At 42.9% G+C, this 13,231-nt stretch overlaps 1 protein-coding gene across 8 annotated transcripts in view; it reads left to right on the plus strand.

Moving 5' to 3' along the window:
* The first annotated feature begins 1,794 nt into the window (after positions 1 to 1,794).
* SULF1 (sulfatase 1) overlaps positions 1,795 to 13,231 on the plus strand; it is a 124,332-nt gene continuing 112,895 nt past the window's right edge. For 5 of the 8 annotated variants that reach the window (XM_030971107.1, XM_030971108.1, XM_030971106.1 and 2 more), the window contains exons 1-2: positions 2,395 to 2,964; positions 4,220 to 4,312. The gene's annotated coding sequence lies outside the window, so the exon portion shown is untranslated. Of the gene's footprint in view, positions 1,811 to 2,267; positions 2,286 to 2,394; positions 2,965 to 4,219; positions 4,313 to 13,231 lie in introns of those variants that run through there. The other 3 variants (XM_030971105.1, XM_030971104.1, XM_030971110.1) reach the window with 3 other exon arrangements.

Below are 13,231 nucleotides of genomic sequence, written 5' to 3' on the forward strand. Positions count from 1 at the left end.
CATAAAGCATTATTCACTTTGCTACAAGTCTTATGTGAGTGGGGGCAGCCTGACCTTAGCAGGAGTTCAAGGGTTTGACAGTCAACTTGAGAACCTGTTTTATGATGCATAATTTTAACAGCATTTCGGGTACGGCTCTTCAGTGCAGCTTTCATTTCAGCCTTTAAAACCCAAACTCTTTGCAGATGGCAGTGTGCATAGAGGAGAAGTGGTGCAAAAGTCTGTTTTAAGCTGTCACAGCAAACTAAATCTGGCTGTAGTCACACAAGTAGCAGTTAAATTATCCTGCAACATCAGCAGTAGCTTTTAAGTGAAAACATGATCATGGGTGATGTTTGAGAGCTAATAGAGACAAAAATTTGTATTTCAAGTCATGGCAGAGTCTATGAAGAGAAATGTGGGGAGGGGTGTCTCTGTATACAAAACACTAAATTAGGGGACCTTTTAAACATGTCAATTTTACAGTATTGTGACTTGACAGGCACCAGCAGAGGCATCCCTGACTTACACAGGCCTAAAAAAACAACAAGTCTTGGCCTGTGCACCACACAAATGCTCGGTAACTTGCTTATATATATTTATACTCAGATATAATAACCAACATTGGATAAGCATATACCACATCACAGCATAAAATATTGTGTGCACATAACTGTCATTCATGTTGGTTAGAGGTTTAACCCTGCTGAATTTTCCTCTCATCTGACCAATATAAACATAGAGCATCTGTGAGGTGAGCTGCATTTTAGAAAGTGAGTCAGGACACAGGATGATGCAGCACAATTTGAGGAGTTTTTTGATATTCCACATCTTTGATCACTATAGATTTTTAATGCAGTTACTGTACAATACTGGTAAGAAGCACAGCTAAAGAAAATGCAAATGAGCTCAATAAAGACTCCAGGGCTTTTTGGGTATTTAAGGTTATCCAGTCTGTTTACAGATCACAGTCTGCTAGAATGAAACAAAATCAAACCAAACCCTTGCCCTGAAGATATAATTGGCAACATTAAGAATCTTACAATACCCCAGGGACAGTAGTTGCATCTGTACTTCACCACATATTATTGTTGAAAATATTATTCAGCTGTTTATTTATCTAGAATTAGCAGATTAGGGAGCAGTGTTTTAGTGGATACCAAACATCTGTGATAGCAGTTTCAGAGTAATAGGCTGAAACAGACACTGTATCATCACTTTGGGGAAGAACTTGGGCAAATACAGTTTCTTCTTTTTCCTTTCTTTTCCAGGTCAGCTTTGCTAACAGCTATCTGGGCTCAGACCCCAGCTCTTGAATCTCACATTTTATTAAGTACTCACTTTGCCACTAGTCATTCAGAAACAGCCTTGTGTAAGGTATTAAAGAACGAGTAAGCCAAATCAGCATTTCAAGACTCTCATATGGCTTTCATATAGCTGGGCAGAGTGTGTCTTTTCACAATTGCAAACCTTTCTTCAAGTTGGATGTTAACACTTTCAGAGTAACTTTTAATGCCAAAACAACGTCCTTCCCTTTCAGTTCAAAGAAAACACAACATCTGTCATAATGTGAAATGTAGATTTAATGCAAGTGTCAAGTCAGGCACTTGGTAATGAGGTAAAAACCCTTGAGATTCTAAGTCTCTCTTCCACGCTATCTTATTACAGGGAGGGGAAAGGAAAGAACTGTTTCTTTGGCACTTAGCAGCTTTTCTGTGTCCCTTATCTATCCTTCCCGGACATCTTCTGTAAATTAGTGGATTTTTCTTGGCAGTGTCCCTGAGAGGGTGGAAGGTGTGATAATGTTTGCTTGCGGCAGAGGGAAACTGAGGTACAGACTAGCCACAGTCCATGCTTGCCGCGGCACTGCCCGGAGCCCCCAGCCCCGGCTGGGGCGGTGACGGCTCCCCAGGGGAAGGGCAGCGCTCCCTAAACCGCGGCCGCATCCCGCAGGACGCTGCGGGGCGGTGGCGGAAGCGGGTGGGAAGCGGGGAAGCAACAGGCTGGTGGCAGCCGGGCCGGGGGCCGGAGCGGGGCCGGGGACCGGAGCGGGGCCGGAGCTGTCCCAGCAGCGCGGAGCGGCCGCTGCAGCCGCCGAGGGCGGGCAGCGAGCGGCGCCGGGAGCGGGGGCCGCCAGCCCGCCTCCCGGGAAGCTCGGCCTCAGGGCAGGGACTCGCAGATGTCCGAGTGCAGAAGCAGAAATATTTGCTCTTCGGATATCCCCTCTTCTCCCCCCCTCGCCTCCCACCCCGGTTTTCCTCTAGCCTCTCTCCGCCGTTCTCCCAGGAAGGCTGGAAGCAGCCACGGTAAGGAGTTGGGATTTCGGGATGCAGATGTCACATCGCCCTGCAAACGACTCCCGCAGTAGCACTTTATCAGGATTTCAAACTGCATCATTTGTCTCTTTTAGAAAAGCGTCTCTCGGATGAGATTGCCCTCAACAGACCCGCCACAAAAGCATTTTAGTGTTGATCTTGTGCTTCTGTGCATCGCATTGCGAAGGGGTCCCCGTGGTCCCTTGGGAATACAAGGAGTTGTGAGAAGTTACACAACTGGCCACCAGACTAATCCACTCCCTCTACCTTCCCGCGAGTACCTCCCCCTTCTGCTCTTTTTTTCAATAGCAGCGCTTTCTCAAAATCTCAGGTTACTTCGCTAAAGAGTTCTCAGCCTTATAGTTTCTGCCCTTGTCTCTGCCTCCAGCTCCTTAAGAGCCACCCAACCCCAGCGATTGGATTGGGCAGCCCGTCTTGACACACCACTGTGCTGAGTGCTTGAGGACGTGTTTCAACAGATGGTTGGGGTTAGTGTGTGTCATCACACTCGAGTGGGGATTAGGGGAGAGAGGCAGCCTTGCTGGAGCTGTGTGGTCTTCCCCAAGTGTGAGCTGCAAGCAAAAGAAGAAATACCTAGCTCTGGGGGAGAAGCGGGAAGGATCGTTTCCAGCAGCTCAGAGGGAAAAATAAAACCGCACACTTTGTTCAGGTAAAGTAAAAGGCACCTCATGCCTCTTTCTCTCTCTCTCACTCTCTCTTTTTTTTTTTTCCTTCACGGTTTTCAGAGGAATGCTAGCACAGCACACTTGTCAAAGCCAGTTGCTGCTGCCTTATCAATGCTGCTATTGTACGGCTGACAGATAACAGCGAGCACAGCCTGATGCTTGGCTGTCTTCAGAGAGCCAACACTCTTAACGCCGCTAAGGTCACGCTTTCGGAGGTGTAGATTGGAAAATCTCCCCGGGAGCGCTGTATCCCGGCGCTGCGGGAGCCTGCCCCGCTCCCCCCGCAGGCAGCGCTCTCCGCTGCGCGCACACGTGCGTGCCCGCCCGGGGCGGCGGGGCCGGGCGCGGTGGGTGCCGGGTCTGCGGTGCCACGGTGGGTGCTGGGTCCGAGGGTGCCACGGTGGGTGCTGTGTCTGCGGCTGCGAACGCCTCCGAGCTCCGGCAGAGCCGTGGAGCTGCGTGCTCGGGCGGGAGAAGGCACCGCGGCAGAGTATTTCCTAGGTTTTGAGCAGGATGCTTCAGCCTGTCTGGGGCTCAGCTGGGAGGCAAACCAGAATGTTTTGAAAGTGCGTTGGAGATGTCTGTAAAGCTGGAAGACTCCTTTATAGAGACCTGCCTGGGCTCCTGACAATCGGCACGGAGATGGTTTGGCTAACACATGGGCGTAAAGTTAAGAGAAAATTAGGAAAGTAGGGAAAGGCAGGGTACAATGTAATGCTGCTCTTGCAGCTGCAGCAGAGCAGATGGATGTAATTCATTTGCAGATCTGTTTGTGAAAGTTTTACAAGTCATTGAAAACTAAGTAGCATCACTATAATGGATCATTAAAGACTCGCTATATTTATAGATTCTAAACTAGCAATCTGAAGTGTTAATTAGACATAGACAAAAATTTATGTTTAGGAAGGAAGGGGGGCAGAAATATAATTAGAAATTAGTTATGGAAGTACTCTGCTATCATTTTCATTTAATTCCGCTATTAAGTTCATTGATGTCTGGAGCGTGGGAAGCCCAGCAAATTAACTAAATCAGAAATGTTATCACTAATTACAGTATGTTAGCTTATCAGAAAAGATGTTTCCATTGTTTTATTCTAAATTATCTAGATGGAGAAATTAGAGGAGGGATTATTTTTCCTTTTATTTGGTTTGGAGTTGTTTGGTTTAAAATTTGCTCTATATACATGCTGTTTTCCTGTGCAGAGTAACAATACTATTTGCTTCTTTTGCACCTTAACAGTTCTTCACAGTAACTGTCACATACCTCTGGTGCTTATGAATTATTGGCCTCCTACTTGTGAAAGAAATCTAACACCGTCCTCACCACTTACAGGTGAGATATTCTATATATAATACTGTATCTAATGTGTTCTGAAATAAGATCTGTTTAGTAGGCTGGGCAAGGGGATTTATAGCTGGTGCTTTGTGATTTTGGTATTCAACAGTGTAATGATGCCCATTAACCCATGTTTCATGTTGCACATATATTTTTGCCTCAAACCAACTTTTTTGTTAACTTTTTTCCTTGAACAGACTATTTGGCCTCTTTACAGGTTGTTCTCAGCCTATATTTTCAAACACACTCTTTAGTGCGAATGTGTCCTCAGAAGTCATCCCACAGCAATTTGAAACAGAGAATTAGCTAAATCCCAAAAATCACTGGGCAACCAGACCAAGATTTATGTGAATAAATTTGACCATTTTGGTTTTTTCTCTCAGTCTACACTTTCTCATTGTAAAAAGTGATGGAAACTTTTACAAGCTTAAAGTGAAAAACAAAACCAAAGGAAAACCTCATTATGGCTCCACATACAAGTCTTGTATATTGGATTTCTCCTCTTTCTCCCAGTGTGTCCACTGAGAAGCTCAATATGCCAGCTTCAGCACACAGAGGTTCAGACTTCAGCACAGCTGAGGTGCAGCAAGCACTGTGAGCTGCAGAGCCTGATGCTGTCACTGCCTAGCTGAATCCTATCCCTCTTTGTGGGCATCACAGATCAGATGATCTACAAGAAACCATATTTTTTAAAGAAAGTGCATAGCTAATTACACATGCCCAACTTGTTATTGTTTTACTAGGGGAAAAAAAAACAAACTAGTTTCTCTAGCACTGCCAGAAAATCTTGCTGAGAAACTAGGAACAGCAAATCATGTTTTTCCTTCCTTCATAATGATGGGGCTGTTTAAAAGACAATGCCCACGGGGCAGTCCAGCTTCTTGTCAAAACGTAATCTACTGTTCCAGATGGTAAACATTCAAAGACATATTTATGGTGACTTCTACATACCTTCCTTTGACATTGGCTTTTTTTTTCCTGAGAGCACTTGTGCTGGGTACACACATGAAGTTCCCATTAGCATCCCAGCAGCTGTAAAAGTGTTCAGAGCTCACAAAGATGTTCCTCACAGTGAGATAAAAATAATCTTAGGAAAAGATCTGAGACAGTACAAGTTCCATGATACGCTCAAGGTAAAAAATTCCAGAGGTACAAAAAAAATCCATAAACTGCTGCATGAAAGCTGTAACACATTTTTGTTGCGGCTAATTCATCTTCGCTTGATATGGAATGCTGAACATACCAGGCATGTCTGTACTATCAACTCTGTTTGTGATGTGAGGCAACCTGCTCTGCACAAAAGCTGATGTGTTTCTTTTTCCCCCAGCTAGTGAAAATTAGGTGGGATACTTATTGTCTTCATAGAGTTTTTCAAAGTGTCACTCTGTTGGTTTTTTTTTCTCTCACTGCTCTGAACAGTTAGGTAGAGCACAAGAAAATGTTTTCCAGCCTGAATGTGTTCTGCCCTGAATTGTCTTAATTGTGTGTCAGTTTATTGCTTGTCAGGGGCTTCCTCTTCTTAGCACTTTATAATTGAGGTGGGTGAGCTCATTACGTCACAATATGCAACTTCAGCTTCTGCTTCTTGGCATGTCTTCTTGGCTTTTCATTGATTTTTGTCTCTGTTTCAGAGGGAAAAAAATAATTATGATTGGTGTAATTTGCATTGAAAAAAAACCCTTGGTGAATTTCCAAATGGCATGTAAATGCACCTTCAAAAAGTAGGCTAAATTAAACTTTGTTAGGAAAAAAATTGCATGTAGAAATCCAGAAGTATCCTAGAGATTGTAAGTAATAGTGTGAAAATTATTGTAATCACTCTTATTTCAGTCAGGAACTGATAAAAACAGTTTATTTAAAATGTTCTGATGCTGGGGACAGTGCTCCTAAATGTGCAAGCCATTATAAAAACCACACTCAGTGGACATTAGACAGCTAAGGAAAAAAATATTTTAAAACATTTGCAAATTCTGTTCTGGCTAGAAACACTTTATTGCAGACTATTTTGACAGTTTGAAGGTTTTTTATCTAGCTTTGTTTAACTTATATCCTGCACTTGATGTTATATATATATATATATATATGACCAAATATTCATACCGGATCAGGAGTTTGAGCCTTGTGTAATGTCAAGGCCCATTCTCACACTGATGAGGCAGGACACTTGTTGCAGATGTCATGGGAGTCATGGGTTCCATGATTTCCTTAGCTTTAGAAAGAGCTTTGGGGGATTTGTGTTTGAGTGGGAAGGCAGACTGATGTGATAACAATTGAGAAAGCTCCTTTCTGAGCCCCTTGAGAGCTGCAGTGTTCAACAGAGAACGAGGGTCCCGTGACAACTCTGCAGTGACATAGAAAGAATCCAATTAGTGGCCACTCCTGCTGTTGATACTGGATCTCTCCTAAAACATTTCCACCATTACCACCCCCATTGTAATCCCATCCACGATGCTGATAATGGGATCAAGAGTGTCTTTTCAGAATGCCCGTTTAAATTTTAACTGCCATCTTTGGAGATTTTGAGGATATTAAGTCGGATAATAACTGAATAACATGGCTCTCAGGAGAGCTTTGTGACACCCATAAGACACAGTCATCTTCCTCATACTACGCTTTCCCAGTGCCTCCATCACAGGTAGAGCTGCATTAAGTGGGCTGCAGGTGAAGTGGGGGGGCTGTATGTACATAGTGAATAATCCATTGAGGTGTGGCTGTCCCTGCACTGCAGTTACCTGCAGACCTTGTCCCTGAGCAGTCACATGTGCAGAAAGCAGCAGAGGAAGGGAGGGGATACAGTCCCCTGTGCTGTGCCCTAGTAGTGCCAGCAAGTCACCCTGCTTCTCCCTTTAACAAGCCTTCAGCCATCACTCTGCCTTCCCAGCTGGATCAGCAGTGTGATATTCTCTCCGGCCCCCCTCGGATTTTTTTGTCTTTCACTTGTCTTGCTCCAACATTAATTCATCATTTCCATATGATCAGAGTGCAGTAATTCCATTGTTATTCTTACCAAGAGGGGCAAGTCCAATGCTGTCTGTGCTTGGAGAGGATGCTGTAAAGTGGAAAGGCTCAAGGCTCTAAGCAGTGTCACCTCAGAATGCAGCACAGTAATTATTAAATTAATAGCCAAACTAGACCCTTATTAGCTGAATTATTTTAGCACATTTCAGTTATGTCAGTAGACTGCTTCTGAGGGCCCCTGCAAGAGATCTTTGTTTAGCATTGCTTGTTCATACTCAAAAGTTGTTAACTGGTGAGAGTAATTCCATTTTATTTTCATGTGTCTTAAGAATTTTATTTTCTGAGGAAACTAATGCTTGTTTCATCGTATGGTTTATGCACACAGCAGATTTAGTGTCAGTGATTTTTCCAGAACTTTAGTTTCCACTTCCAGAATCTGCTGAAAAGGTTGGTAAGCCTCTATTAATCCTGGAGCTCTGAACCTCCCAGTTATAACCACCACCGGTGGTTTGGTTACACTGAAACATTTTTTTTGTAATAGTTGACCTTTACACTCAAAATTTCATCATGATTTCCCTTTTTTTATAATTATTTCTTTCGTAGCAAAAATTAACTTACAATTAAATATAAATTTGCATTATAGTATTTATATCTGCAGATTTGGTAGTATTGCTGGAATATATACGGCAAAATTTCTAGATGTGGTACTGTGCTATAGAATTCCATGCTGTAGATCAGTGCTAGATTATCCACAGAATACTTCATGGAGTTTCTGTATAGAAGCAAAAGACTAGAAAGTCAGCGATGTTGTATGCCAAAAAAAAAAATCCTATCCTGGTTTGAATGTAATTGTGGCACTGCATGCTGCCATTTCTCTGTGATGTGAATCTAACCCATCTTAGCAAGGAGAGGAGCTGCTTGACAGCAGCTGTATTTTTGTGGTGCTTCACAGGAGGTGAACTCTGTTTGGAAAGCCCACAGAGAAGATGGGGAAGCTTTTGGCACTAGGGTTCTGGAGAATAAATGTAACAGGGAGCTGAACACAGGGGATTGTTTTTCTCAAAAGCATCTATTAAAACTGAATAGTGGTCTGTTCCAGTATTGTAATTGCAATGTGCCAAGATGTTCATTATTCTACCATGTGCACTGTTTTGTCTGTTTTCACTTAAAAACAGAAAAATGTGTTGCCAAGCCTGTAAATGTCTGCAAAACTGCCAATTCTCCTGACTTTTATCAGTAGTCTGAAGATATTTAGCCTTCTTTGTAAAGCTTCAAGTGTAAGAGTCAAGATATAACGTGAGAAGTTCAGATCTCTGGTTTCTGGTTTTTTAAACCTAATCCTCCTGGTTGCTGAGACAACTGGCTTGCATGCAGCTCCAGAAACATGAAGGAAACTAACTAGAAATCCCAAATCTGCCTATGTAAATGCATGCAGGCTGTGTGAGCAAGGTGGGTTTGTGCATGTCGTGCCTGGCAATTAAAACAACCCAACTTTTTTTCCTGAGGTTTACTGTAATCAGCTCCCCCTGAAATTTCTGATCGGTTGTCTGATAACTCCCATTTTGTTAAAGAGGTTTTATTGCAACAGAGGGTGAGGTTTCTTGTCTCCTCTCAGACAGCAGAATAGCTTGATGCCCTGGAGAAACCCATCCTTGATATTCCCATCCTCTGCCTGCAGCAGTGTGTTCCCATCTCCTTCCTGGTGCCAGGTTTGGCTCTCAGCTCACCTCCTGGAGTGCTGCATGAGCTCATCAGGGCAGTGGGAAGCTCTGTTGGCTGCCTGCCTACGGAGTTGGTTCATCTCAGCAAGTGGACAGAGGGTCCACATGGAACCATCAAAGTGGTTGGAGCTGCTGGCTTGGGGTGAGCAGGGGAAACATGGCCAACCCTTTAGGGGGCTGTGAACTGCAAGATATTCCACTACCTGGTGACACCTTCTCAACCCACACACCGGAGCGCTGCGTGTCTCCACAGGAGATGTGTGTGACTGTGCCAGTGTCACCAGAAGCATGAGGCTAAATGTGCACTTTTAATGAAAGCCTGTGCCTTTTTATTTAGAGAATTGCTGCAGTATCACTCAGAAAGTCCTCCCTTACCACTTCTGACTCTCTAACCCAACAACTAGGATTTGGAGGGAAGCTAATAAGTGGTGTGGAGAGAAAAGAGGAGAGAAACAGAAGTGCTTGCTCAGCTGCTGCTTTAAAAAGGTGAATGAGATTCTGAGGGTGGGATCCAGGCTGTGTAGCCAAGGTGCCCCTTGTGTCTTAAATACTTACACAGCAGCTACCTAAAGGCATGTTCTCTCTCTGATCAATGAGGAGAGTCCTCCTGAAGACTTCCAGGCACTGCAGTTAGGAAAGCAGGATTTCCTTTTGTAAATCTTCAAAGGCACCTGCCTCTTTCCATATGTAGGGATGAAACTAGCTTGCTTTGCAAAGATTGCTAAGGAGCTAAACCTGGAAGAACTTGCTGTCATCTTGAGTTTCTTGATGAGCCCATAGATGAGCAATGCCATGGATAAACATTGTATTTGAACATCTGTGGTGTAATTCCTGCACAGCTCTTTAAGGTGTCTCCTATACTTTCCACAGAAGAATGCATGAAGCAGGTCTTTCATTTGAACCCTGGAGAACCTTCCATGATTCACTGGAAGAGACTAGGATACTTAGATTAAATGTAGTTTTGGTACCGACTGTAGAAATGGAACACTGTACTCCTCCAAATTGTCACCTGTTCTATTGCTGGGTTATGCTGACAAAAAAAAAGTGAATGTAAGTTATATAGGTTACAGAAAAATGTTTTAAAAATCACTCAGTGTTGTTACTTAAAGCATGTTTCAAAGGCCTGTGGGGTAGATAGAGCTTAGGGGAATCAGAGATGGTGGTGGTGCCCATAAGCAGTAAAATCACAATGAAGAATAATGGATGATCTTAGAGGGATATGATGTTGGACAAAGAATGGAAGAAAGAGAGAAAAGTAAGAGATTCAGGAGCCATGTTTCTGGATCTACCTATGCTAAAACTTTTGAGGATTATTTCCCAGTGACTTGACTGCCTAAAGGCATGCCAGTCACAAATTAGAGAACAGTAGTGAAATAATAAACTGAACATCCTGTAAATAACCAGCACAAGATGCCTTTTAACTATCACCTTTTTTCCCCCCCAAGGACTGCAGAAATGCTAATTGTAGCTTTTAGAATAATATTTGAGTTTTGCTAACTTTGTGACAATAAAGAATTCTGCATTAATCCAACCTTTGTAGAAATATTGAGCAAACGTTCCTTTGATGCCATTGCCCGCTATTTTATTTTAGCTATTGCATCTGAAATCTTGAATGTGTGTTTAGTAAAACACATGTGAATTTACCTTGTTGTTATCTATTATACATCTAGAGCCAATTTATGAACTGAGACTGTAACACTCTCTGCTGGCCACCAGGAGATGGTAGGATTTAGGGAGACAACTACCACAGTTAGACCAATAAAAATGTTCTGAAGTGAACACAAGTATCTGTCAGGAATTCCAGTAGTTTCTTTTATCTCTATATCAGTAGGAGGATGGAAATTTTTATACCACTGTAAACTTCCATCCATTGCCAATATTCAGGCTTACAGAGGAAGGCTTCCTGAGCTCTACTGCTCTGCAACTCAACTCCTAAGTGAAAAAGGCCGCTGAATTTGGGGTTTGTTTTCCTTCTGCTTGGTATGGAGCCTTCCTCTAAAGCAGAGATCCTCTGAAGTGAGGAAGGGCAAAATGAAGAGACTTTGAGGTGTGCATATTCAGGGATCACAAGAATCATCAAAAGAATAGCAGTTCAACACAGGAGGATGTGCAGCTACAGAGAGGTATTGAAAGAAGTATACCATTTTTTCAGATTTTCTCCATCCTTGGCAGCTCACATCCCATTTTGTGTTTCAATAAATTGCTCTGCAAACATCTCCTCTCCACAAATTTTGCACAGTTTTGCACATCATCAACTTGTAAAGGGTTTGAGATGCACTATAACCACATTTCAAGAAATAGGTCTGTGTTACAGCTATTTGTTTTGGTCTTGGGTACCATGGATATCTATAGCACAATGAGGACATCTATTAAATCCTGTGAAACCTTTAGAGAGGGTAATAGTTGCCAACATGCAAAGTGGTCTGCAAAAGCCAGATAAAACAAGGACATGGCTAAGTATAGCTGATGTATGTGCTGTCTTGGACAAGTGACGTTGTGCAACTGTATCTTGATATTGTGTGTTTTGAGGACCCTGTCTGCCTTGTATGTAAGGATGGAGAATTTACTGCTCTTTCTGGTAGCTGCAGAACATTTGCAGTGTGCGAATATCACGTGTACTTTGTGTGTTCCTCCTTTTATATGCCGTGTAAAAATCCTTAGTTGTTGTTAAGAAATCCAGAGGGTTATTGGGGAGAAGCACTTGCTGAGGAGCTTGAACCTGTGTTGAAGGAGTTCTGCAATGACATTCACATGCCTATCACATTGCTTTTGGGTGCTGGTTCAAGGCTGCTTTGAATAAAGCTGCTTCCTGTGTACAGTTTAATGAGTCATCAATATGGGCATCAGAGCTCGAGTTCAGGTGAGTGATGCTGCTGCTGTGACCTGTCTGCTTCACTCCTGGGATGGAGGTTACTCATGCACATACCTTGGGAGCCCCAGGGCAACATACAGTGCAGAGCAAATTTTCATTTCCCACAAGAATATTTGCCCTTCCGTCACAGACCATTCAGATAACAACAGTAATTCAACCATTCTGCATTTGCTGCAGTATCACTGCTCAGTACTGAAGCCTGAACTGTGACACTGGTGCTACCATGACAGTGGAAGAGGGACACAGACATGGGGAGTACCAGGGTGTTGAATCTGGTGGCTATTTGAACTATTCACTGCTTTGTTTTAGTCTCCAGCCACCAGTGGCTGCCAGAGTTGCTGTTTCCCTGCCTACAGTAGAAGAATATGCTTTTCAGTTCAGAATTGATCTCAGAAATGCATGTATTTATGAGTCTGGGTTTTTGAAATCATACCCAACTGTCAAACAACTCATCTCTTAAAAAAGTGTTGCAGTTATTTTGGAGGAGAGCCTAACACAGGGAGGTGAGCAGGTTTCCTAGAATGCCTCACCCATCTCTTCCAGACACCTTGCTGAGTCACATCTGGTATGAAACAAAGAGTCCATGTCTCAGTCCTTATCTTCAAATCTCTGTGTGGGCCACTCTCATTGTTTGAAGAAGCTTTTTGCCCCACTTCATCATGAATTGCCAGCATCTACAGTTAATAGGGACAGTGGTAGTGGACAATGAAGGATAAAAATTGAGGTGGGCAAGAAAGTGCCATGCTGACACTATAGGGCAAGGGAGATCACATATTAGACTGAGACACTAGGGAACTTCTGAAATAGATGGAGTAGGAGTCCGAATTATGACTGATAGATATCCCAAAGGAAGGCAGACCAGATTTGGTGAGAAGAGAATGGAAAGAAAATATATTCTTTTTCTCTCCCAGTAGCATTTCTTTGTGTTTGTTGCACATATCTGTTGATCCTTTCACGTATCAGTTTGCACAAAGGTATACTTATCTGTTCTTCCAGGAGAAATCCCGAGTGTGGCATTTACCATGAATTGTATTCTATTGCCCAGTAACCATACTTGCTGTTAGGGACACGAGGAGGGAGAGTGTCAAAGTCGAGCTATTTTGTTTTCTAAGAAGTATGGAAATTCCATGCCTGTAGACATTAATTTCCATCTCTTTTGTAGTGCTTGAAGAAAATTCTTTCTTCCTTAGAAGCGTCATAAAAAAAAAAAAAAATGTCCACTTTGGTAAAGCCACATATGCTTTGGTAACTGTTCAGCTTAGAGTGCATGTACATGGAAGTACACAGGATGGATGATTACCTTGCCTACCACTGCTTATATAATTTGCTAAGGCTAAAGGTATTTTTTCTCTTTTCTGTTTCTTA

This window comes from Camarhynchus parvulus, chromosome 2 (genome assembly GCF_901933205.1).
Source record: "Camarhynchus parvulus chromosome 2, STF_HiC, whole genome shotgun sequence".
Taxonomy (NCBI): Eukaryota; Metazoa; Chordata; class Aves; order Passeriformes; family Thraupidae; genus Camarhynchus; species Camarhynchus parvulus.